Source organism: Hypanus sabinus, chromosome 1 (assembly GCF_030144855.1).
Source record: "Hypanus sabinus isolate sHypSab1 chromosome 1, sHypSab1.hap1, whole genome shotgun sequence".
Classification (NCBI taxonomy): domain Eukaryota; kingdom Metazoa; phylum Chordata; class Chondrichthyes; order Myliobatiformes; family Dasyatidae; genus Hypanus; species Hypanus sabinus.
In genome coordinates, this window is record NC_082706.1 from 25611901 (window position 1) to 25638598 (window position 26698).

General features: G+C 44.0%; 1 protein-coding gene across 11 annotated transcripts in view; it reads left to right on the forward strand.

Moving 5' to 3' along the window:
• The window catches only part of LOC132392110 (leucine zipper putative tumor suppressor 1-like), a 79455-nt gene that overhangs the window by 22568 nt on the left and 30189 nt on the right, over window positions 1-26698 (forward strand). For 2 of the 11 annotated variants that reach the window (XM_059965979.1, XM_059965991.1), the window contains exon 2: window positions 26212-26376. The exons of 7 other annotated variants lie outside the window; for them this stretch is intronic. The gene's annotated coding sequence lies outside the window, so the exon portion shown is untranslated. Of the gene's footprint in view, window positions 1-1014; window positions 1108-18071; window positions 18093-26211; window positions 26377-26698 lie in introns of those variants that run through there. 2 more of the 11 variants (XM_059965974.1, XM_059966015.1) reach the window with 2 other exon arrangements.

Consider the following 26698-nt stretch of genomic DNA (forward strand, 5'->3'; position numbering starts at 1 on the left):
TCCCCTCTTCTATTCTCCATTCTGGCCCTTTACCTTTTCTCACCTGCCTATCACCTGCGCCCTCTTTTCCCTTTCTCCCATGGACCACTCTCCGCTCCTATCAGGTTCCTTCTTCTCCAGCTCTTTACCTTTCCTACCCACCTGGCATCGCCTATCACCTTCCAGCTACCCTCCTTCCCCTCCCCCCACCGTATTAATCCGCTGTCTTCCCCCATTTTTCACCGGTGTCTCAAATGCTCGGCCAGAGAAGCATGTCAGTTTCCCCAGAGCCTGGGGAAGTCCCAACCCATCACAGAAAGATGAGCAGTGCATTTCTTTAGTTTTGGGCATTTTGCTTTGGATGTGGCTGAGTGTGTTGTACAGAAATCCATCAACAGGTAAATACATCCGTTAAAATCTGATGGAAATAATTTCAGTGTGAAACCCCTCCGGAATTCATTCATCCATATTGAAACTGATCCTATCTTCACTTTCGGCAATTTTGGTTGGAAAAAGTACACGAGTTCCCAATAGGTTCATCCGACCTAATTGTATCTTTTGATCTCTACTGGCAGCTCTAATTCAGAGTTCAAAGGTGTCTTGGAAATTTATAGCAAATTTAAGCTACAGGTCTATGGATGAAGTGCAGGGAGGTGGGTTTGGTGTGATGTTTATGCCAGCATGGGCATGGTGGGTCAAATGGCCTCACTATTGGGCCATTTGACCCACCATGCCCATGCTGGCATAAACATCACACCAACCCCCACCTTCCTCCACTTCATAGACCTGTAACTTAAAGCTCTGTGGAAATTCAGATATTTTATAAATGTAATGAGGTCCCCATCACCATTTGTTCGATGAAATATCTCTTTGCTCAATTCCACTCTCCTCCTCCTACCGATTGAGCTTAATTTGTGACCCCTCATTACTAATTTCTCTGTAAGGGAAATAGACCCTTTCTATTTGACAGGCTGAGACCTCCCACTGCTTTATACGCTTCTATTAAAATGTTTCCTGTCCATCCTTACCCATCAGGTGCTTTCAAATGAATGAAGGGCTTCCAAACTTTTAGTTCCTGAACTGCAATAACAGCATCCAAAAGTCGATGAATCCCAATGGAATTCTGAGGTGAACATTTAATTATATCTGGCATAATTCTCTCTGACATCTTAGACTTTGGGGAAAGGTGGGGAGAAATCTGTTCCAGGGCTTTTCATGGTGCAGTTGTGCAGCAGTGAATGACTCAGGTTGAACCTGGGCCTTTGGTACTGACTGTGTGGAGTTTGCACAGTTTTCCTGTGTGATTACGTGAATTCTATTCCACCCCACCACCCTCGCAGTCCTAGAGCATGCCGTAGGCTAACTGACCACTGCAGATTGTCCCTGGTCCAACCAGGTAGGAGAGTTGGGCTCATGGGTATGTGATAGGTGTTCTGCATGAATCAAGTCAAGTTTATTGTCTCATGTGCAAGTACAGTGAGTTACAGGTACAATGAACCACTTACTTGAAGTGGCATTACAGGCACAGAGGGACAGCCAACATACAGAAAATAATAACATATAAAATCTGTGAAAATATACCATACCATGAGATAAGGACTGTAAGATCTTAGTGCAAAAATAAGATACAATCAAAGACAAGTCTATTGTAGTACAAAAGGTGAGCAGGCTGTTCAGTTGCTGAGCTGGTGATTTGGGTTGTGCTGGTTGGTTCAAGAACCTGATGAAAGAAAATGAATTGTTCTTGAACCTGATGGTGTGTGGGCCTTCTGGTTTCTGTCCTGTCTTGACGGGAGCCGTGAGAAGAGGGCATGACCTGGATGACGGTAATTCTTGATCATAAGGCCATAAGGTAAAGCAGCCGGATTGGGCCATTTGGTCCTTTGATTCTGTTGCATTTTTCAATCATGGCTGATGCTCTTTTCAACCCCATTCTCCCCCCTTCTCCCAGTAACACATGACCAAGAGCCTATTGACCTCAGACAATTGGTATTGGGTCACAGAAAATAAGCGGGGGAATGGGACTGATGAGAATCTCCTGCGAGCTGCCGTAGAGTCTACACACCAATTGGCTTCCTACGGCATAAGCAACTACAAAATATATAATCAGAGTACAAAAACACATCACAACAGTGAATGGCTGGCAAGTTCCCCACTTTGAACAATTTACTCCAAATTGTGCAAATTTTTTGTCAGTCAGGATAAACCAAAATGAATTGGCTTTGATGAAAGTTTGGACTCACAGCTCAATGCTGTTGTATGAGCTGCCCACCAAGAGAGTCAGGGCTTAGATCTTAACCATAATGGTAGAACTAATTAATTAAGCAGGTTATTTATTGATTGATAGATACAGAGTGGAACAGGTCCTACCAACCCAATGTGCTGCACCGTCCGGTGACCCACTGACTTATCACAGGACAATTAACAATGATCAATTAACCTACTAACTGGTATGTTTTTGGACTGTGGGAGGAACACTGAGCACCCAGAGGAAACCCATCTGGTCATGGGAAAAACATTCAAACTCCTCGTAGACGACGCTGGAATTGAACTCCAAACTCAGATGCTACGTTACTGTTGAGGTTGATTCTGGTGCAGGATGTTTTATTCAGTCTTTCCACCCAGGAGATCAGGAGGAGATGCCAAATGCTGCAGGAGTGACCGGGTAAGAACAGGGAAGGGAGTGTGGGCCTGTGTAAGTCAGAGACGCTCCTGCATTCTGTAATGCCGCATGTTAGAAAGAGAAGGTTTCTCGGTAGCTGGGGCGTTCTGGGTCTGGCTGTCAGGATATTGTTCTGCCTGTCCCACAGTGGGCACAGTTCCTGGCAGTGTTACTGGGATGGGCACCAACATTGTCAGCTGACACAGGGCAGGTGACTGAAAGTTCAAGTTCAAGTTTAATTATCAGTCAACCATACCCATGAATACAGCTAAACGAAACAGCGTTCCTCCAGGGCCAAGGTACAAAACACAGTGCCAACAGTCACACATAGCACAAGGAACATATAGCACATATAACTTAGCAGGAAGTGACCAATGCCACGATTAGCTCACAGTTGAAATGTCTGCATGGAGGAGTTTGTGACATCTGGGCATTTGGTCCTATAATCACCAAGTCCTCTAAACTTTTAAAAGTTAAGGAAGATTTGATTTCTCAGACTGATGCCATGCCTTCAGCTGCCCTACCCAAGATTTGGAAATACCCCCCTCAATCTCTCTGGCCATTTCTCCACCTGTAAATCCTTGCTCCTTGACTCAATTTGTAGTCACTAGTTTAAGTACCATTTTATATTGCTCTTACAGTGTCCTTACATGGTTAAAAGTGCAAATTATTGGATTGATACATTTTAATCTTTAATCTCTGTTGTTAATTTTATCATTCAATCATGAGAGGAAAATATGAGTAACTTCAACAAACTCCCCCCCTCCCCCCCAGCAATTTTTCTTTTAGAAATGCAAATAATTGATTTTTTTTTAATGCCTAATATAGATTTTACTGCTGAAAAGATAGTAAAACAAAGAAAATTCACAACACAGAAGCCATTTGTTGCATCCCATGAACCTTAGCTGTTCCTTTTCCACAGTGCGGTGTTCCTGTCCGTCCACACACATCCTGTGCAAACCAACATCTAATCCTCAACTTTGACACAGTTTTATTCACCATTTCTGATTACCATTCTGCAGATTCCCAGCCCTCTGGGAAGTTAAACCTCCTGCTCTCAATCCTAAATCACTTTTTCAGTTTTTTTTGCCCTTCCCTCCCCCCAGTAAGGTTCTCCTGGGGAGAGATTGTTTTAATCGACAAACAGCACCATCGTTATGGCATCAGTGTATCCAGGAAATTAAGTAGACTGCACGTGGTCAGACAGTAAGATTTAGCTGAAGCGTTGTAGCTCTGGGGAAAAGCATAAAAGAGTTTCAGACCTTTGAAAACTACAAAGGACAACTCAGTGGATTAAATTCATCCCACTAATCTGCAATATGTATCACAGTATGGGTTAAGAGTGAACCAGGTGGCTCAGGCTGAACACTGGCAGTCAGGCTGTTTCGTTGGCAAGGTTGCAAAGTAGATTAGCAGAGCAACTTCACATTTGAAAATGTTCATAGGTGTGAGAGTTTGTGTTGGCAACAGTTCGGCCTATTGTCGTGGGTGCAGGTAGATATCTGAGCCTCGAATGAGGAAAGAGATGCACATTGGTGAACTTTGAACTCCAGCACAGAATCATTTCATTCTGCTTAACACTTCCCCTCTCTCCTCCCGCCACTGCCTCATTACACTGACTCAACCTGTAATCCCTTACCCCTCGGCTTCCCCTTACAAGCACCCAGATAGATCATGTCAACCACTCCCTGGGATTCTACACTACGTTTATGGTAGAACATGGAGGGAATTGATAGGAAAATGGGAGAATAAATTGGGATTCATGTTGACTGGTGCATGGTAGTCAGCAAGAACTCAGTGGGCTGAAGAGCCTGTTTCCATACTGTGCGAATTCTCATTCTTGTACCTTCCCCCCAGGCAGGCACGCTCTCGCCTTGGGTCCTTGGTATTATTGATACACCCGGGTGTCCAGAGTGTATTTAAGACAGATCTTGTTTGGTTCTTGAGTGGTAAGGGGGTTAAGTGTTGCAGGCTAGAGTTAAAATAAATGTGGTATTGTTGCATGGCTGGGCTGACTAGAAGGGAAGAGTGACCTACGAGGGTGATTGATAAGTTTGTGGCCTAAGGTAGAAGGAATAACTCATTTCCTTCTACCTTAGACCACGAACTTATCAATCACCCCTGCTCTGGACTCTTTCTAGAGGTCCAAGATCTGTATCTCCACGGCCACTGGACGAAGTGTGTAAATGTAGGAGGGGATGATGTTGAAAAATAAAGGTGCTAGGTTTTCTAAAATTGACTCCGTCTACCTTAGGCCATGAACTTATCAATCACCCTCGCACTTCTGCTCCAGTACTTCTAGAAGCTCATCCTGTACTCTTCTGGTCTTAGCTCAACTTACTTTCACAGGGGCCAGAAAGAAAAGATGGATGCAGGAGAAAGTCTATTCTATATTTAAAAACTTCACCTCAAAATACACTGCAGACGGTAGGAAGACAATTCTTGCACATAATACAGCACTGCCTTTTATAAATATCCTAAGGGTTTCAAGCGATTACTGCCGGGAGCACTATTAGCTTTCTGCAAAACATTTGAACTCAACTCAGGGTTAAACTCACAACCTGAAATACTATTTCAGACAACAAAATACACTATATCCTTGCACTAAGGGAGGTTTTAATCTAGTAATTGAAGTGAGTGATGTGAGCACTTTACTCCCAGCGTCTGAGTGTAATTACTGGATTGGGGGTTTGACAAGAAAAGGAGAAATTGTTGACAGCCCAGGTGAAAGTGATTCCTTCTCCATATAGTAACTTCTGAGTTTGTTTTATCAAGTCAGATAATTTCTTTCCAAATTATGCTGTCTTTTTTTTCCCCAAGATCCAGATCTCTTAGAACCAGCAGGTATTTACTTGTCTCATATCTGCTGACTGACTTATTTCTCCCTGGTGGCAAGGTGGAAGGTAACTTGGAACCTCGTACCCCTGGAAGAGCAACACTCTGTGGGCACACCGCCTTGTACTCCCTGCTTCAGCAACCTTGAGCAAAGGGTCATGACCTTAAACTTAGTTGGTCAGGACTAATGCTAGGAGATACTCTACCACAAGTGGCTGCGTAAATAGTTAGTCCTCTTTCCCCCCTGATGTCTCTAAATCAGATTGGAGATTAGTACGTTTCATTGGCTGAAGTCATGAGGATGTCAGGTAAGATGAAAGAACATAAGATTGTTATGATCCAGCTGAACAGCAGAATGAGTTTAAGAACTTGAACTGTTGTTAAATATTTAGTGTTCTTCCAACCTGCACCTCATATCTTACTAATGTTGCAGAGTTTTTGACCAATGCTTTGAGTGTCTGCTCTTCTGGAGCAGAATTCATTCTTGTTGGATCCTCTGAGCAGCTAGGTGGAGAGTCATTCAGCCCAGCCAACCTTTGTAGCAGCCCTGAACTTTCCAGCACACCTTTCTCATCCTGTTTTCTTTTGAAGGCCCCTCTTGTATCTGCTCCCACTGCCCTCTCAGACAGTACACTCGACGTCACACCCGTGCTGAGTGAAGATCTGTTCCTGCATTCTTCCTTTCATGAAATGCGCTGGGATTTTTTTCCAGTGTCCACAGCCCGATAATCAAATATGAAGAAACACCGAATCCTTCAAACCTAGATTGACAGATGCAAAGTGTCAGGGAAACTCAGCAGGTCAGGCAGCATCTATGGAAGGGAATAAACAGTTGATGCTTCTGACAGAGACCCTTTATCAGGACTGGAAAGGAAAGCAGAAGAAGCCAGAATAAGAAGTTGGGGGAAGGAGAGGAGTACAAGCTGACGGGCGATGGGTAAGTTGAGGGGGAGGAGGAGAGGGATGAAGTAGGAAGCTGGGATATGATTGGTGGAAGAGGTAAAAGGCTAAAGAGAAGGAATCTCATAGGAGAGGATAGTGAAGCATAAAAGAAAGGGACGGAAGAGGGGAACTAGGAGGGGAATGGCAAAAGGGGGCTGGGGGGGGGGGAAGAAATTATAGAGAGTTAGAGAAATCGATGTTCATGCCATCAGGTGGGATGCTACTCAGATTATGAGTTGGAGCTCCTGCAACTTGTGTTTGGTCTCATCATGGCAGTAGAGGAGGCCTAGCACAGACACATCAGAATGGAAATTGCAAGTCAGATTGAAATGGGTTGCCATGGGGAGATCCTGCCTTTTGCAGTGGACAGAGTGGAGGTGCTCAACAAAACGGTGCCCCAATCTGCGTCAGGTCTCACCAGTGCTAATCCAGCTTGTGTCTGTTATTGGATGGAAGTAGCAGTCAGGAAAGCAGGCACAGACTGGCTCCATGAATGCATTTTGTGACACAGTTGCTTGATGCAGCAGCAAAGCTGGGAACTTTAATTAAACTGGATCCGTCTCGGTGCTCACATTAGGCCACCCACTCTAACTTATGGGGGGGTGGAGGGAAGAGCTTGGGTTTAAAATTGTGAAACAGGAAATATGGAACCTTGGCTAAACAGAATCCGAGTTCCTGGAACAGCAGAATCAGAATCAGGTTTATTATCACCAGCATGTGACGTGAAATTTGATAACTTCGCAGCAGCAGCTGTTCAATACAATGCATAATCTAACAGAGAGAATTGTTTTTTAAAATGAATAATAATAAAGAACAAGTAAATCAAATGCAGTATACATATATTGAATAGATTTTAGAAAACATGCAAAAATAGAAATACTGTATATTTTTTTTAAAAGTGAGGTAGTGTCCAAAGATTCAACGTCCATTTAGGAATCGGATGGCAGAGGGGAAGAAGCTGTTTCTGAATTGCTGAGTGTGTACCTTCAGGCTTCTGTACCTCCTACCTGATGGTAACATTGAGAAAAGGGCATGCCCTGGGTGCTAGAGGTCCTTAATAATGGTTGCTGCCTTTGTGAGACATCACTCCCTGAAAATGTCGTGGGTACTTTGTAGGCTCTTGCCCAAGATGGAGCCGACTAGATTTACAACCTTCTGCAGCTTCTTTTGGTCCTGCGCAGTAGCTCCGCCATACCAGACGGTGATGCAGCCTGTCAGAATACTCTCCATGGTATAACTATAGAGGTTTTTGAGGTAGAAACCACTGTGATCCAACTCACCAAGTCCACCCTACTATTGATATTGCCTTTAGAAAATACCCACTGCACTCGCCCTTTTCAATTTATGAAGAAAGCAAATTTTCTCCCTCTGCCTGGCTACTTATTCACTTATCTTTGGTGTCTGTTCCCCAGGTCTCACTTAATATTAAGTAACAATGAGTGAGCCTACTAGATTCAAGTCTTCAGTCAGTTCTGAGCATAGAATTGCAGATTCTATAATTGTTCTTTAAATCTATTACAAAAGGTACTTGAGAAACTGTTTTATATTGCACAGATTAAATGCGAGTGCTTAAGGCTCCAACTCCAGAGGGTAACTACTTCCAGCACGCTGAGCGTGAGTCTTTTTCACTGAGTACATTGACTTTCTCTTCCTGATTGTTATTACTTGGTGATGTCATTTAAACAGCAAATTAAATGCTGCTTGTTGCATTTGAGAACCCTGCAGTCTCTTAGAAGAAAATTCTTTCAGGATTTCATTATGGGGCTTTAGCCACTTGACTGCAACAAATCTTAAAAGCTGATCTGCGGGCTCATTATACCAGCCAGCCTTTACTGGGATTTGTGAATGAGTGCGAATCACTTTCTAATCCTAATTGTTGATTTTTGGAACATCTCAATTTGTCACACTTCATTTGATAAATCCAGAGATTCTCTAGCACCAGTATAATGCCCTGTCGAAGAAAACACCTTTCAGATGACCAGAAACAGCTGGTGTAAAGGATTCCATCCGACTGTCCTGTTTCTAAGAAGCTGGAGAATTCTCCTGGGAAGAATATTTATTCTTTCATATTTGTTAGAGTTCACTGTGCATAAATCTGCCTCTAATTTCCCACAAATGGTAGAGTTGACTTACTATGTTCATTGATGAACTGAGGTGTTTTCTCTGGAGTTTTCACATTTAGCACATGCGAGTGCGTGCGCGCGTGTTTGTGTGTGTTTCCTTTTTCTCCAGGTGTCACGCAATATAGAAACAGACCCTTCAGCCTAACTGTCTCTTATAGCTACCCCCCCTTAGAGCTAATACTCCCTCACCCAGACAATATCCAGGTGAACCTCTCCTGCATCTGCTCCAAAGCCTTGACATCCTTCCTGTAATGTAGCGACCAAAACTGCACACTATCTTTCAAGCATAGTCTGATCAAAGTTTGATGCAGCTGTAACATGACATCCCTACCTTTAAACTCAATGCACCGCCCAATATTTGGGTATATTTAAAATGGAGGTTGATAGGTTATTGATTAGGAAGGGGGTCAAAGGTTATGGGGAGAAGGCAGGAGAACAGTGTTAAGAGGGATAATAAATCAGCCATGATGGAATAGTGGAGCAGGCTTGATGGGCTGAATGGCCTAATTCTGCTCCTGTGTCTTGTGTTCCAAGCTGACCATCAATAATGATCCCATTAGCCATTAGTAGTTAACAAAAAAGATGCATTTCGCTGTATGTTTCAATGTACATGAATCTGAATCTGTTCGTGGGCCATAGCTTTCATTGCCCTGGTGACATAGTGCTCATCAAGATATTCCTTAAAGATTGTTACAGTCTCTGCCTCTGGGTGAATTTTTCCCTGTTTAATTCTCCTCTAAACCTCTTGCTTCTTACCGTAAGCGTATGCTTATAGATATTTTTGCTAATGGGAAAATACAACAACTTCCTACCTTATCTCTGCTGTTCATTACTTTGTAACCTCTGTCAGGCAACCCCTCGGCCTTTTCCACTCCAAGGAAAGCAAAGCCCAGCCTGTCTAGTCTCCCTACAAACTGAAACACTCCATCCCAGGTAAATCAGCTTTGTAGCTTTTTCAGCAAATCTTATCCTACCTGTTGCATGATATTCAGACCTGCACACAATATCCCAGATGTGGTCTTGTGGTTTATTAAGCTGTACCATAGTGATTCCCTGTTGTTCTGCTTGATGCTCTGACTAATGACTCGAGGGTTCCATATACATCTTCTTTACTTATCTGTTATCATTTAGGTTATTTGGACTTGCATACTGAGATTCCTCTGTTCTTCAGTACTCCATATTGTCCTATCATTCCTTGTGTCATTCCTAAAGTCCATGACTTTACACTTATCAAGATTAAATTCTATCTGCCCTTGCTCTACCCAGCTAACCAAATGGTGCATATCTTTCAGTAGCCTGAACCCATCCTTCTTAATATCCACAACAGACACACTTTTTTGTGTTATCTGATGTGCAAAATGTAAAATCACAAACACAAGAGATTTTGCAGGTGCTGGAAATGCAGAGCAACACACCCACAGTGCCGGAGGAACTCAGCAGGTCAAGCAGCATCTATGGAGAGCAATAGGATTTCAGGCCAAGGCCCTTCATCAGGACTGGAATGGGAGGTGGAAAAAGCTACAATGAGAAGGTGGGGCAAATGGAAGCAGTACAAGCTGGCAGGCGATAGGCGAAAGGAGGTGAAGGGGAAGGTGGATGGGTGGGGGAGAGGGGATGAAGAGAGAAGCTGGAATATGATCGATGGAGGAGATAAAGGACTGAAGAAGAAATCTGATAGGATAGGACAGTGGACCTTGGGTGAAATAGAAAGAGGAGGGACACCAGAGGGAGGTGAGGAGAAGAGAAGGGGCAAGAGGGGAATCAGTATGGGGAACGGAAAAAGAGGGTAAAAAATTACCAGAAGTTACAGAAGTCGATGTACATGCCATCAAGATAGAGGTTACCCAGACGGATTATGAAGTGTTGCTCCTCCAATCTGAAAGTGGCCTGATTGTGACCATAAGGTAGGCCATGGACCGACATGTCGGAATAGAAATGAATGGGTAGCCATGGGAAATCCCAGCTTTAGTCACTCCTTACATTAACATCTAATTTGTTAATGTACATAACAAGCAGTAAGTGCTCCATTACTGGACACGGGCTTTCAATCACAAAAATAACCCTCCACTGTCACCCTTATATATGCTTAAGACCTGAATTGAGAGGCAAGGGTGTTTCCAATGGACATCGTACAAAAGGTGGATAGTGCATCACAGTCAGAACACTCTCATCTACTTCCTTTGTCACTTGGACATAAATTGTAGAACACACAGAACAGTAAAGCACAGTACAGGCCCTCGGGCCTACCATGTTTGCACTCCTTTAAACCTACTCCACAATCAACCCAAACCTTCCATCCTACATAGCCCATAGCCATTTTTCTTTCATCCAACTAAGAGCCTCTCAAATGTTCCTAATGTATCTGCCTTTACCAGCAGCACCAGCAGTCTGTTCCAGCCACCTACTGCTCTGTGTACAAAGAAAAACCTACCTCGGGCAGCTTCCCTAACCTTTCCACACTGAGCTTAAAAGCATTCCCTCTGGTATCAGTCATTGCCACCCTGGGAGAAAGGTGCTGGCCTCTACTCTATCTATGCCACTTCCAATCTTGTGCATCACTCAAGTCACCTCTCATCCTCCTTTGCTCCAAAGAGAAAAGCCCTAGCCCCAGTTGGGTGACTTTTGGGCGTAATGGGAATCTGACACAAGACATTACAATTGAGTGAGTCAGAATGAATGGATAAAGAGCTCCCTTGCTGTCTATTATTGCTGGATGTTCCTAATGGTCTTGGCCTTGGAGGCCAAGTTACCTTCCAAAAAGCAGCTATAGAGCACAGCGCCAAAGCTGTGCTGGCACAATGGTTGGTTAGTGAATTATCCATTAGTGATGTCTAATGGCAGTAAAAAAAAGAATAGATGGGTATGTGTAAGAGAGGATAGTTTGAGGGGTGATAGTGGTATAGGGTGAGTGGAATGTATCTGATGGTATTGCTTGGCAAGGAGCTGGCATTGCCCCATTGGGTCGTTGTGCCAGTATCGTAGTAAATAAAGTAGATACGTTGGGTTTGTGGGGATGGGGTGGTTTGCGGATGGGGATAAAAGGGAAAGGATGGGGGGAGAAGAGAGTTGGGCACCATGACAGAAGGAACGCAGGCAACCACTTTCTTCCAGAAATCTAACCCCAAACTAGTGAGTCAGTGTGATAATGGACAACACAGGTAGTCAGATCGCCAGGCTGCAGAGGTAAGCAAGACACCGACCTTGTGCTGAGTAACGAGAAATGTAAAATATGTATTAGCTTCCACAGTTGGTAAAGTATTAGCCTTTTATACTGGAGGATTGCACAGGACTGTAATGGGGGAAGGAAAGAGGGAGAAAAAAGGGAATTGAAGTCCAGTTAGCATGACACCTGCTCTCTGGAAGTTGCTGAAGTGTATAATTAAGGATAGAGTAACTGACACCTTGAAATGTTTCAGCCGATTAGACAGAGCACAGCGAGGGGTTATAACCTAAGGTTTCAGATTGTGGTTTGAGCAATAGTTGATGCATTGTTTTTAATTTTCCAAAATTCCCCGATTAGCAGAAAGCTCCATTAGATTAGGAGATAGTAAATGTAATTCGATTATTTAAATAGCAAGAGAAAAAGCTGGGAGCTATAGATTAATTAGTTAAACTTCTGGTATTGGGAAGATATTAGAAACCATTATTAAGTTATTGTGGAGCACCGGAAAAATTGAAGGTAATGATGCAGTCAGTGAGGTTCATGAAAGGGATGTAAACTGCTTCACCATTTGTTGCAGTTCTTCAAAGAAGTGTGATATTTTGATCTCCAGAAAGCATTAACTATGTTGAGTTATCACGGTGTGTGAAATAACACACTGAAACGGCTGGCAAACGGGAGGCATCATTTTCTGGTTGAGAAGATGTCAAGGGTGCTGTGACACAGAGTCTGGCACAGCCACACATTGACGGATGTCAACTTTGCTCGTGACACAAAGATAGGTAAAAAGCAAGCCATGAAGAGGACATGAGATTGTAATGAGATGTGGATCGCTGAAGCGAATGGGTAAAGATTTGGCCAGTGTGTTATAATGTGAGAAATTGGAAAATTATCCATTTTGGCAGGAAAGTAAAAGCTTATTATCTGAACAATAATTTTCTCTCAAAACTCTTGAGGCTCCCAGTTCATGATCCTTAAGAAGCAGATGTGCAAGAGTGGCCAGTAATTAGGTAAGCTAACAATGAGGAAAAACTTCTTCACACAGAGAGTGGTGAATCTGTGGAATTCTCTGCCGCAGGAAACAGTTGAGGCCGGTTCATTGGCTATACTTAAGAGGAAGTTAGATATGGCCCTTGGGGCTAAAGGGATCGGGGGTATGGAGAGAAAGCAGGTACAGGGTTCTGAGTTGGATGATCAGCCATGATCATACTGAATGGCAGTGCAGGCTCGAAGGGCTGAATGGCCTACTCCTGCACCTATTTTCTATGTTTCTATGTTATCATATTTTGCAAAGGAAATTGAATGTTGAAGTAGGGAAGTTGTGCTTGGTCATGGGCACTGGTGTACCCACATCTGGAGTGCCCTGTAATGTATTCTTCCCTTAATACCCCTTATTAATGATGGATGATAACAGTTGAGAGAAGATTTACCGTGCTAAAGCCTTTAATGGACAGTTTGTTCCGGGAGGAAAGATTAGACAGGACAGGGTGCTATCTATAGGAGTTTGAGACTGTGAGAGTGAGTGAGAGAAAGAGAGGGAGATAGAAGACTTGATTAAAATGCATAAGATTGGGGGGAGGGGTTTGGCAAGGGGGATGAGGTAAGGACGTCCCGTGAGAACTTTTAGTACTAGGAGTCATCGTTTAAATATCCGAGGTTCTCCTTTAAGGCAAATGATTTTCCCTCAGTGGTGTTTGCCTTTGGAACTTGAAAGAAAGTGGCAGTCGATTTTTTAATAAATATATATCAGGTTGATCCATTCTTGAAAAGTAAGGTTTGAAAGGTTACGGAGGGTGTGGTGGTGGTGGGGATTGGTCGGGATGTAGAGTAAAGACTTCATGCAGATCGTACATGAACATTACATGGTGGAACAAAATACAGACTGCTCTCAGATTGTGCTTTCCTCAGATTTTATTTATTGAAGTGGTGACTCATCCTGTGATAGGGGAATGCCCTTTGATATTAATTAGAAGATACCCGATGCAGTTCCATAAGAGAGACTATGGGATAAACTTCAAGTGTAAGTTTGGTGTGCATCCTTGGGAACAGCCCATAGATCGGAGATCCTCGGTACAGAGCTGCTTGAAATGAACACCAGCGAGGACCCTCACGTCCTTTCCCAGACCTTCTTTGCAAATGTGCAGTCCCACAAAGAGGTGGGTGATCGCCTCATCCTTGTTGCTGCTCTCACGAGGGTACTGACTGTTTGGAGTGAGATTCCGAACAAGCAGGAAAGACCTCACAGAGGCCTCCTTTTACTCCCAGACCAGTGGGCTCTTGGTGAGTTCTGGTGATGGGCCATTCCACTAGATGGTTTTGACATCTGCTCAGTGACTCATCCTCCTGGATCCATTATGTCCTTCTCCTGCAGAGCCTGTGGGTCATTCCATGCTGACCACTGCCTGACAGATGTGGTCAAAGGTGTTTTCAGAGGTACAATTTAATGTCAGATATGTATACAATATACATCCTGAAATGCTTTTACTTCACAGCCATCCACAAAAACAGATGAGGGTCCCAAGAATGAATGACAGTTAAATGTTAGAACCCCAAAGGGCCCCTCCAACTCCCCTCCCTCCCATACATAAGCGGCAGCGAGCAACAATTCCCCCCTCCCCTCACTGGCAAAAGTAAAGCGCACCCGCTACCAGCACTCAAGCACGAGCAAAGCAATAGCAAAGACATAGACATGCAGTTACCCCAAAGACTATATTGTTCACCGGATAATTTGACATGCTGCAGGCCCTCTCTCCTAATAAGGGAGAAAGAGGTGATTCCATTTTCCAACGAGCGGGGAGGCATAACAAACAACTCGTTGGTTTACGATGTTAAAAGTCTGTTACATTGCTTTTTTCGAGCTCTGTGCCTGATCAAAGATCCCAGGTCCCCAGGCACACAGCAGATGGTCTGACTCCCGCAGTGACACACAGGTCTTCTGTGGTGACGCCGACCCTTGATCCGCCTGTCTCCAGTTCCTCGAGATCCCAGGCTTCTAAATCCGTGCCGAAATCTTGGGCTGAGACTTTGGCATGCTAAATGGCGGCCGATTGTGGAACCCTAAGAGCGGGTCCCATTCCCGCAAAGACCTGTAGTTAGTGTGTAACTCCAGGTCAGGGTCTTCAAAAGAACCCTGAAAGGGAAAAATAGAGATAATAAAGATGGAAATAGGATTGTTTTCGAAGATGCGAGCCAAGGAGTCGCCGTTGGGCGCTATAACTACTTGGCTCTCTGAATGAACATCTCCATTAAGGACAGGTGGTGAGATAATATCTAACCACATGGAAATTGTGTGACAATGAGGCTAGACCCATCCTTCATAATGTGGGAGACAGGTAAAACCTTGGCTTGGAGTGATACTTTGTGCTCGTGCACATTAGTTCTATGCACAGCTTGATGCAGCCATATGCAATGGTGGCCATCAGGGAAAGGACAATGCTGGGAATGCTTCTCTGGAGTCTTAGACATTGCAAACCATGCAAATATATTCTGTCTTGGATGTCCGGGTGAAACGGAAGATTGTTTGGATGATTGTCACAGCACAGGAGTGGGATAGGGACCATACCTGGGTCACATATAGCAAGAACATATTGCTGCTGGTGAGCAGGCTCTTGCCTGCCATCAAAGGGGAGATTACAGCCCACTGTTTGGTGGAACTTGCTTACACCCTCCTGCCATTTTCAACCCTCCCAACCCTCCTCAGCTACTTCTCCATCTTGAGTGATTGCGGGTCAAGTAGTCCCAGGATTTGTAGAAATCTCCAGGAAATCTTACAACTCAAAGCTGGGAACCTTTGTTAATGCCACTGAGCACATTTGTTAGCCCATAGACAAATATTTTCTTTGCTGAAAATTCAGTGAAAATCATCTGTTGGAATCATCTATGACCATAAGACATAGCAGAAATTAGGCCATTTGGGCCATCGAGTCTGCTCCACCATTCAATCATGGCTGTTCCTTTTTCCACTGCTCAGCTCCACTCCCCAGCTTTCTCCCTGTAACCTTTGATGCCATGTCCAATCAAGAACCAATCAAGCTCTGCCTTAAATACACACAATGACCTGCTCTCCACTGCTGCCTGTGGTAATAAGGCCTCTAGCTAAAGAAGTTCTTCCGCATCTCTGTTTTAAACAGGCGCCCCGCTATCCTGAGGTTGTGCCCTCTTGTGCTAAACTCCCTCACTATGGGGAAACATCCTTTCAACATCTACACTGTCTAGACCTTTGAACATTCGAAATATTTCAACAAGATCCCACTAAACTTCTAAGTTCCAGCACATGACCATGCATTTTCCAAAATTTTATTTCATTTACCACTCCCTTGCCCATTCTCCTAATCTGCCTAAATCCTTCAGCAGCCTACCTGCTTCCTCAACACTTTCTGCCCCTCCACCAATCTTCCTATCATCTGCAAACTTTGCAACAAAACCATCTATACCATCATCTAAATCACTTATATGCAGCATAAAAAGAAATCTCAAAACTGATCGCTGTGGAACACCACTAGTCACTGGCAGCCAACCAGAAAAGGATTGTTTTATTCCCAATTGATGCCTCCTACCAATCAGCCAATGCTCTAACTATTTTAGTAGCTTTCCTGTAATACCATGGGCTCTTAACTTGGCAAGCAGTCTCATGTGCAGCTCCTCATCAAAGGCCTTCTGAAGGTCCAAATATACAACATCTACTGCATCCCCTTTATCTATCCTAGGTGTAAGAATTCCAACAGGTTTGTCAGGTGAGACTTTCCCTTAAGGAAACCATGATGACTTTGTACTATCTTGCCCTGTATCACCAAGTACTCCATAACCTCATGCTTAACAATTGGCTTCAGCATCTTCCCAACCTCTGAGGTCAGGCTAGCTGGTCTATAATTTCCTTTCTGCTGCCTTCCTCTTTTATAGAGCGGAGTGACATTTGCAATTTTCCAATCCTCTGGTACCAATGCCGGAGTCCAATGATTTTTGAAATATCATTTCTAATGTCACCACAATCTCTACTGTTATCTCTTTCAGAACCTTCTGCAGTTCATCTGGCCTGGGTGACTTGTGTATTTTAGGTCTTTCAGCTTTTAGATAATCTTCTCTCTTGTAATAGTAACTGCACTCACTTCTCTTCTCTCTCACCCTTCAACATCTGGCACACTGCTAGTGTCTTCCGCAGTGAAAACTGATGCAGAGTACTCATTTAGTTCATCTGCCACCTCCTTGGCCCCTGTTATTATTTCTCCTACCTCATTTTCTAGTGGTCTTATATCCACTCTCATCTCTGTTTTATTTTTACATACTTGAAAAAGCTTTTACTATCCACTTTGATATTGTTTGCTAGCTTGCTTTCATATTTCTAATGATTCTTTTAGTTGCTCTCCGTACGGTTTCAAATCTTTCCAATCCTCTGTATCCCACTAATTTTTGCTTTGTTGTATGTCCTCTTTTTTGCTTTTACATTAGCTTTAACTTGCCTCATCAGCCGCGGTTGTACTATTTTACCATTTGAATATTCCTTTGTTTTTGGAATACATCTATCCTTCACCTTCCTCAATTTCCTAGAAACTCACTCCATTGCTGCTCTGCTGTCATCCTTGCCAGCAGCTCCTTCCAATTTACTTTGGCCAGCTTTGGCCAACATTTTCCAATAGGAGTGAATGCAGGAAATTTAAGCCAATTCTGCCTCTCTTTACAAGCTGCCTGTTGTATATTCAAAAATATTCATTTTCAATGAGGCCACATGGAGAGGGCCATTGTCCCCAAGAGTACAGATGTGAGTCCTGTGATGTCCTGCTACAATTACAAGGCAAATTCATTCTTTGTGCAGGAGAGGCAGGGCTGGGTCCCAATTCCCCTTCATTTGCATTCCAATAACATTAGCAGGACTGTATGCATCACTGGGTGCATTTTAAATTAAGCTGAAGAAACATTTGGTTTAAGTGTGCTTGCTATTCACCAAATGTCACACAGATTGAATTAAACAGCATAGTCTATTCAAAGAAGGCTGGTTAAAATTTTCATCCTGATTAAGTACCAGCTTACACCTTCCACTTTAAATGAAAATTAACTTATGGAGTACCCCAATTGTTTTAATTTAATTAAGCTTGCCTTTATTTTACTCTATGGAGACACGATCTGCTGCTATCAAATTGCTGGTCGTCATTCAGACCAGTTGCAGAAGTCGATAAAATGTTCCAAATTATCGGGCAAAAGTACTTTTGATTTAGCTTAATGTTATACTTACAGTGAATAGAATTGAAAGGTTTTCATTTGTGTTTCGTTTTCAAGTGTAATTAATTAAGTTTGATTTCATAGACAAAGAAGTCAACCACTCAGATGATTATGGTTTTGCTGGTTCCTTACCAAAGTGGTCGGAATAATCACATTTCCCACAGGAGGAATGGTGCAGGTGTGGCTCACAATAGAACTAAGTATGGTATGATGGTATGAACTAAGGAAAAGATATTTTAATATAACATGAGTACCCTTTATCCCAAATGCATGGGGCTGGAAGTGTTTCAGATTTTGGAATATATAATGAAATAGTTTGGGATTGTCATAATTTCCTTCTCTGAATTTACATGCTACTGGTAAGCAGTTTTTGTCTTACACTTGTTCATCACACATATATACTTAACAGTAAGAATTATGATTAATATGATGTGTGCAGCATAACAAAAGGAGCACAGACACATCAGGAGGGCATCTGAATCAGCTGTCGAACAACAACAGCATGCTTTCTGTCTCCACCTACACGCTGTGTTTTGATTAAAAAGATAGAGTACCTTGTATTTGGATTTTAATTTTTTTTAAAGTTTTATGCAAGGTATAAAAACAATCAGCATTATAAACTTGTTCTGGTGGTGGATTTTCATCTGTGATATTCTTGGCAAAGTCATCAATGAATTTTTCTTTTTTAAACCTTTAAACATTTAATGCCATGCCTTTTCTTAAATTACGTAACCACCCTGCTGAATATTGACAATTACCTTCAATTATCAGTTCATTATAATAGATCTTTGCTTGTTTTATGATCAGTATATTGTTAGGTGGCGTATGTTTATTCCAATGCTGACAATCCACTCTTTCAATCATAATCAAGATCTTCATTTTCCGCTTTATAGTGTTTTTCTGTTTTTTATTAACTTCTGTTCATTCCATGTGTGAGGTCACTTTGCAGAACTGTCTGTGGTGTGCAGAGACCTGATAACCTTCCAAGTACCTTGCGGAATTTTCCATTTGTGACGTCATTTCAGTGCTCGAAAAAAAATTTTGGGTTTTGGATTTTTGGATAAGAGGTACTCAACCTGTACCTTTTCAATCATAATGTTGTCAGAAGGCATTATACGTCTGAGATAAGGGAAGTGTTCAGAATTCAGAAGAGGAGGGCCAGGACATTAATCAGGTAAAACATGAAAGTATTTTAACAAGAGGCATAGAAGCGGATTGCAAAGTAGTCTGCATTGTAAAGAAAGATTAGCCATAATTTAATGGGGATTCTTATATTAGGTTATGAGGACACTCAGTCCTCGTTTATTGTCATTTACTAATGCATGCATTAAGAAATGATACAATGTTCCTCCAGTATGATATCACAGAAACACAAGACAGACCGAGACGAACTGACACACAAAAACCACATAATTATAACATATAGTTACAACAGTGCAAAGCAATACCATAATTTGATAAAAGCAGACCATGGGCACGGTAAAAAAAAGTCTCAAAGTCCCCGACAGCTCATCATCTCACGCAGACGGTAGAAGGAAGAAAAACTCTTCCTGCCATGAACCTCCAGCGCTGCAAAGCTTCCGGATGCAGCCTCTGGAAGCATCTGACCACAGCCAACTCTGAGGCCGTCCGAAAAACTTTGAGCCTCCGACCAACCTTCGGACACCGAGCACCGAGCACCATCTCTGCCAAGTGCCTTAACCCCGGCCCTGGACGCCAAGCAACAGGCAAAACCGAGGATTCGGGGCCTTCCTCTCTGGAAATTTTCGATCGCACAGTAGCAGGGGCAGTGAAACGGGCATGTCAGAAGTTTCACCAGATGTTCCTCCGTGCTTCTCACGTCCGTCCCCATCAAATCAGGATTGTGGACGGCATCCTACTTGACAGATATGACAGATGTTTATCCTGGAGAGATATTCATCCTGCCCTCGCACCGCCATCTTCTCCGACATCATAATAAGACAGGAGAAATTCCATATGGGACCTTGGACTTGGGCAGTTCCTCAGGATTAAAACTTAGAGTACCTTTCAGGTTCTTTGGCTTACGGGGTGACTGGAGAGAAATGTGGGGTTTACACACACTCTTCCACAGACTGGTGAGGTGGGGTATTTGTGAAGTGGTGCACTTCTCCCCCAGTTACTAAATAAAATCAAGGTCCTGATTTCCAGCCCAAATGCAGCTTCCCTACGGTGACTGATCGTGGGTCAGTGGATGCCGCATTTTCTCAAGGAGGCTTTGAGAACATTGATGAAGCTCTGTCCTATTGCTAATCTGTTCTTGTGGTGGATCACGGCTCTACTCTTGTACCTCAGTCACACAGACACTTTGAGATTGACATCATCCTGACTGAAGTGTGACGGATCAGGACTGAGGTGCGGGTAAACCAGCTTCAGGAGGGGAGAACTAGAAGGCGAAAACCATATTCTGTGAGCGGGCATCCTTTTCTAGAAGGAGCTTGTCCGTCATCTCAACTAGATCTCCCTGTGGAATTAATCAATTGCCTCGTGTCCCTTTGGCGCGCTCTCACACAACTCAACAAACGTATGTCACTGTAAATTTCTCAACCCTGGAAGCTACTGATCAGTCCAAGGGTAACAACAACATGGAAAGGTTCCCGGTGCACATCCCATACAGAGATGAGCAGATCCAAGTGGGTGATTTCACTTGGAGGAAGGAAAAGGGAATATTAATTCCTTTAGGATCCTTCTCCTGACAAAATACTTGCAGCACGATGTTGCCGCTGGCTGGTACAGAGGCCCCAGTGCACAGGTTTGCAAGAGCTTGCAGACTCAGCCAGCAAAACTCTTCTGCCACCAAGGACATCTTCAGGAACGTGTAGACATTTACCATCCGGACGTGCCTTATTCTCATTAATATCTTCAGGGAGGAGGTACAAGACCCTGAAAACTCAAACTCAGTGATTCAATAACAGATTTTGGCCCCTCCTCCATGAACCCACAAACTCGCCCTTGTTATTCCTTTTGTTCACTTTACTTATTGTAATTTAACGTCTTTTACACCGTACTGCAGTCACGAAGAAACATATTTCACATCTTATCAGTAAATGGTAATAAATTTGATTCTGGCCAACACTCTTGTTTGGTCAGAGAGTCAAGCATGTGGCAACAACCACTGTCCAATTTTATATCAGAGATAGGTCACAAGCTGAGTGACAAACCGCAGGGGTATCAGAACCTACCTCAGGGATATCAGCACCTACCTCAGCGTGACAGATGCTGGTTTCTACAGATTACATTGAGAGGTCAGACGGACAAGCTGAATGAATGGTCAGGCTTGGTTCAAAGTACATTTATTATCGAAGTCAGTACACAAATACATATGAGGTGAATGGTTAGAACCATTCTGGCAGATTGTCTACTTCTCTCATTGGTGTTGCCGTAGGTTATCACCGTAGAATAAACCCCCGCTGATCTCTCAATTAGATAGAAGATCTCAAGCAATGAACAATCTGCTGGACGAACTCTGCATCAGTGGGTGGGGGTGGGGGGGGATTGGTTTAGCTTCCATCTCTTGTGTGTCACGTGAGCAGTGAACACAAAATAACAAGTAGGGAAGGCAGTTTATCTATAGGAGGACTTTCTTCTCCTTCTGTTAACTCCTTCGTTGGATATGTCCTCCCCCGGCACCCTCTGTCCTTGTCTGTAGTTTCAGTAAATTTGAACGCTTCTGTTACTACTACAACTCATACACTTTTTGCTCATATCAGAAGAAATATGTGATACTCCAACTGAAGTCTTATTCATTCCTGGTTGAAGTCTCCCACTGGCGAATGCAGGCAGGAGGCGACCTGCTGCCGAGCCCAGTGGAAGCATGAAATCAGAATCCAAAGTAACATGCCTGATAATTTTCCAATTAGTGGGGCACATGCCTGACCATCTGCTTAAGGACTCCGGTTGCGTCCGCTGAAGCAAAAGCGATTCTGCAAGCGATGAGGCTGCTCTTGCCTTTGAGTGTTTGATTTGAGTATCTGCGTATTTCAGCTCACTGCAAGAAACATCCTTTGCTCTTTCCTTATGGATGTGTCGTGTTTAAAAGCCAGGTATTCATTAAGATCTTAGTTGATTTATCACCATGGTGCCCTTTCCTGTATTAAACAGACACTGTTCATTTAATACTCAAAAATCTCTTTATAAATGTACACAGTAGCTGACCCCTCAGGCCTCCTGGGCAGAGAATTCCAAAGATTCTCTGTCCACTGCCACTGGATGAAGTTACTCCCAATCTGAAACCAAAATGGTTGACACCTTGTTTTGCTTTCAGCCAGTGCAGCCAACGAAACATTACCCCTGTGTTGACTCTGCCAAGTAGTTTGGATTTTTAAAAATGTTTCAATAAGATCATCTCCTCTTCTTCTAAATTTAAAAAAGTAAAGTCTCACTGCTTCATATTTTGCCATAGGGCAATCTGTTGAAAGTTTCTGCATTCACTGGATTGATTCTGGTGAACTTGTGGCTCCAGTCCCTCATTTACAAGTATATCCTGCGCAGGCAGTCCCAAGTGTGGACTTACCAAGGCACTATGTAAAACTAGTTGGACATTTCTTGTGCAGTCTGTCCGTAGTTTATGAATGATAGACACCCGCACGTAAAACAAATTCACTCCCTCTCCCTCTCCCCCTCCCCCATTTCCATACCCCCCACCCTCTCCCTTCTCCCTCTCCCCTCCCCTCCCCTTTCACAAATACTTTAATAGTTCAGCGGGTCCATTTAATATCAGGGAATGTATACAATACACAACCTGAAATTCTTGTTCTTTGCAGACATCCATAAAATCAGAAGAGTGCCCCAAAGAATGAACGACAGTAAAAAAAATTAGAATCCCAAAGCCCCCCACTCCCCCTCCCATGCAGAAGCAGCAGCAAAACAATAATCCCCTCTCCCCCACTTACTTCAACAAAAAAAGGGCATCATCACCCCATCAAATAGGCAATAGCAAAGTCCCCAAGATCGGTACCACAAAGGCGAATCGTTCACCTCACAATTCGACATACCGCAGGCTCTCTCCCTCCCTGATAAAGGGACAGAGAGGTTTCTCTCTTTCACAGTGAGGGGGGAGACCAACAAAAACAAAAACTCGCTGATTACAGTTTTAAAGCGGAAATTGTGCAAATAGAAAAAGTACTGAGAGCAGGAGTTGTAAAGATTCCTTGAAAGCGAGTCTGTATGTTGTAGAATCAATTCAGAGTAGTGTTCGTAGTTATCCATACCAGTTCAGAAGTCTGATGGTTGAAGGGTATTAACTGTTCTTGAACCAGACCATAGTTATAATACAGGGGCATCACAGCTTGGTAAGGAAACTAACAAATAACAACACCTAGGAGTGGAAAAGGCTACAGAAGGTGGCAGATACAGGCAACACCCTCCCCAACATTGAGCACACTTACTTCTCCCCCCACGTGCTGAAAATTGGCTGGCTGGCAGGTGATTTGGCACTGTAAGTTACTTCTAGTGTAAGTGGGCGGTCAGGATGCTGCTGATGGGCATGTGAGAGAGGAAGGGTTACAGGCAGTCTGTGGGGGAATGGGATTCCTGGGATTGTCCTGACAGCACAGGTTTAATTGGCTGAACGCTGACAAATGACCCTCACACCACTGCTGCCCTTCACTGGTCCAGGGGGTGCCTCCCCACCTGAGGCAATCCTTTCCGAAGCTCGGGTGCTGGATTAGAGAGTTCTGTAAACTTGCACGTACTGCTTCTTGACAAGATCACAACGTGCGGACTGTGGGAGAACTGGTTCTGTGAAGCAGGGGGATTTAAAACTGCACTGGTGGAAAGAGTGATCTCTCCTCTGATGGTGGGCTGTGAGACTTCATTCTGTGGGTTCTGAGATAGCAGATGAAGAATATATGGGACTCACTGACTCTCTGCAGCTGGGATATGGAAGGCGGTAGGATAATTTTGGAGGGCCAATCCTCTCTTGCTGTTTACACCGGGCTTGTGTATTCCCAACAAATGGACTCAAGGTTCCCAATGCCTTCCCAAATGCTCCTTTCCCATCCTGAGCGATCATTTCCGGAAGTCAGCAGGGGATACATTCCCTAAAGGAGGCTTCTCTGTATCTGTATCGTGGCACTCTATTTTGAAATCTGTCCTGTCGTACTACCTCCAACTACTTATGTTTAGAATGGCACACCAAACTAAGTTTTTCCACCGTAGCTTGGTACATGTGCCAGTAGTGAGCCGCTTACCAGTTACCACTTTGCTCTCACAACCTGAGACCTCTTGTTGGTACAGAGTTTAGAGAGGCCTTAGGGAGTTTGCTGTCGGGTGTGTGAACCACGTTGTTAATGGATAAAAGTGGCAGAGGCACTGTCTCTGAGTTATAGCAAATCTGTGAACTTTGCTGAGAAGAAACCGTCTTTATGTAATCAGGATTATGTGCCTTTACTTCTAGGATATCTCTAGTTGTGCTTTCCAAAACCCTTCAAGGTGCGCATGTCCCACACAAAAAAATGAGTGTAGCTCTGGCTGCTTTCGTAGTTATCCCAGATAGAAACGCATTCTGAGAATGGTAGCGAACGGCAGGTTGGTTCCTGACTGGCATCTGTCCTGGAGATGTACAGAGCTCAGCCACTGTGTTATGTGGCTGCGTCAGAAGGTAGGTGGGACGGCCACCAAAGTGCCAAGGACCTTACCTGGATAAGGAGCAAGCTACAGCAATGGCTAACACCAGAGATGGCCCACCCCTTGCGTTAAATTGTGATCCATAAGTTTCAGTTCATAGTGGACTTATGAGATTGTTGCCACGACTCGAAGTTATAGGGAAAATTTAGGCAGGCTAGGACTGTGTTCATTGGAGCCTAGGAATCTGAGGGGTGAAGTTATGGAGTCGTATGAAATCATGGCAGACATAGACAGGGTGAAATTAACACTGTCTACTTCCTGGAGGAATGAAATCAAAAACTGGAGGATGCAGGTTTAAGGTCAGCTGGGAGAGATTTAAAAGTGACCCAACTTCTTTCATACAGAGGGTGATGAACATCTGGTTTGAGCAGCCAGGCAAAGTGGTAGAGGTGGGTACATTAACAACATTCAAGAGATTTAGACAGGTATGTAGGTAGGAGCTATTCAGGGGGTCATATACGGGTACCGTGGGTAGACTGGCAGTTAGCCTTACTCCTTATAGCACCAGTGACTGGAAGATCGGGGCTCAATTCCCACTGCTGTCTGCAAGGAGTTGGTAAGTTCTCTCTGTGACTACAAGGGTATCCTCCAGGTGCTCTGCTTTCCTCAGATACTCCAAGAGGCCGTATGGTTAGGGTTAGCAGAGGGCATGCCTCGTCAGCACCGGAAGTAAGGTGACACTTCTGGGCTGCTCACCCAGACCCAGGTCGCTGGTTGAAGCAACCAAAACATTTCATTGTATGTTTCTATGTATGTAAGACAAATAATACTAATATATTTTTTTAAATCTTTTAACTTCATAGAACATAGAGCAGTACAGCACAGTACAGGCCCTTCGGCCCACAATGTTGTGCCGACCCTCAAACCCTGCCTCCCATATAAACCCCTACCTTAAATTCTTCCACTTAACTTCCTTAAATGGGACTAGCTTGTGTGGTCAGCTTGGACAAGTTGGACCGAAGGGCCTGTTTATTAGCTGTCAGGCTCTAGGTGGGATTGAACAAAAGGCTGGCTGGAGTCTTATGACAAAATGACCCCCCTCCTATGCTCCATTGTCCTGTCCTGTCACTGTCCTGTGCAGGCTGCCTGTGATGGATGTAAATCATGTCCGACGATGACAGGAAACCTGTGTGTGAGAATTTTTAAAGTGGTAGAGCCATTGCAGGGGGACCAGTTCCACTCTCTCCAACTTAGAAGTCCAGGCCCAGTGGCGCAGAGAAGTGTCACAAACTGGGGTCTTCCTTGGTTGCAGTGGATGTCCGTGCCTTGTCCTGCCCTTCGCTCTCCACAAAATGTTGCAGAACTGCCTTCCTGGCCATCAGATCTCACTGTAGATCACATCCGCCCACTCCACCGGAGCTGACCTCACAGACTGGTCCCTATTTCACTGGAGTATGAGGCACCCCGGCTCCTCTCATCTGCTTTAGCCCGCTTGTCAAAGCAGTGTACTGGGCTGTGGCCGCTGTCACATGCCAACAGCTACTGGGAGCCACAGGTGAGAGGTGAGTGTCCGGTGGAACTGTCTCAGAATGGGTATGACAAGCCCTTTCACCAGAGGTGCTCCCCCTCTCCCCGGACACCCCTTGCATCCCTATATGGAGGCTGCCCTGTACAGGAAGAGCAATTAAGTTTCTTTCTCTCACATTCTTCAGGGACTTTACTGCTGTGGCGTAAAGTTCACATAGAGTGTGAACATGACCACTCCTTCACCACTGAGAAGTAATAACTAACAACAAGAAGACTTGTGCTGAGACAAGAGACTGCAGATGCTGGGAATCTGGAGCAACACACTCGGGGATTGTTCGTGAAGAGAAATGGTCAGTTGATGTTTTGGGTTGAGACCTTGCACCTGAACTGGAAAGAAAGAGGGGAGGTAGCCAGTGCAAGAGTGGAGGGAAGGGGTGGAGTAAGAGTTGGCAGGTGATGGGTGGATCCCAGTGAAGGGGGATGATAGGCAGTGACGGGGAGGAGAGTGGGAATGATGTAAGCTTCTGGGAGGTGAAAGGTGGAAGTGGTGAAGGGCTGAAGTCTTGGTAAGGGAGGAGAGGAGACCATAGCATAAAGGGGTGGAGCTGAGGAGGAGAACCAGAGGGAGGAATGTATGAGTGAGGGACAGGAAGAGGGAGGGGAAAGACTTGT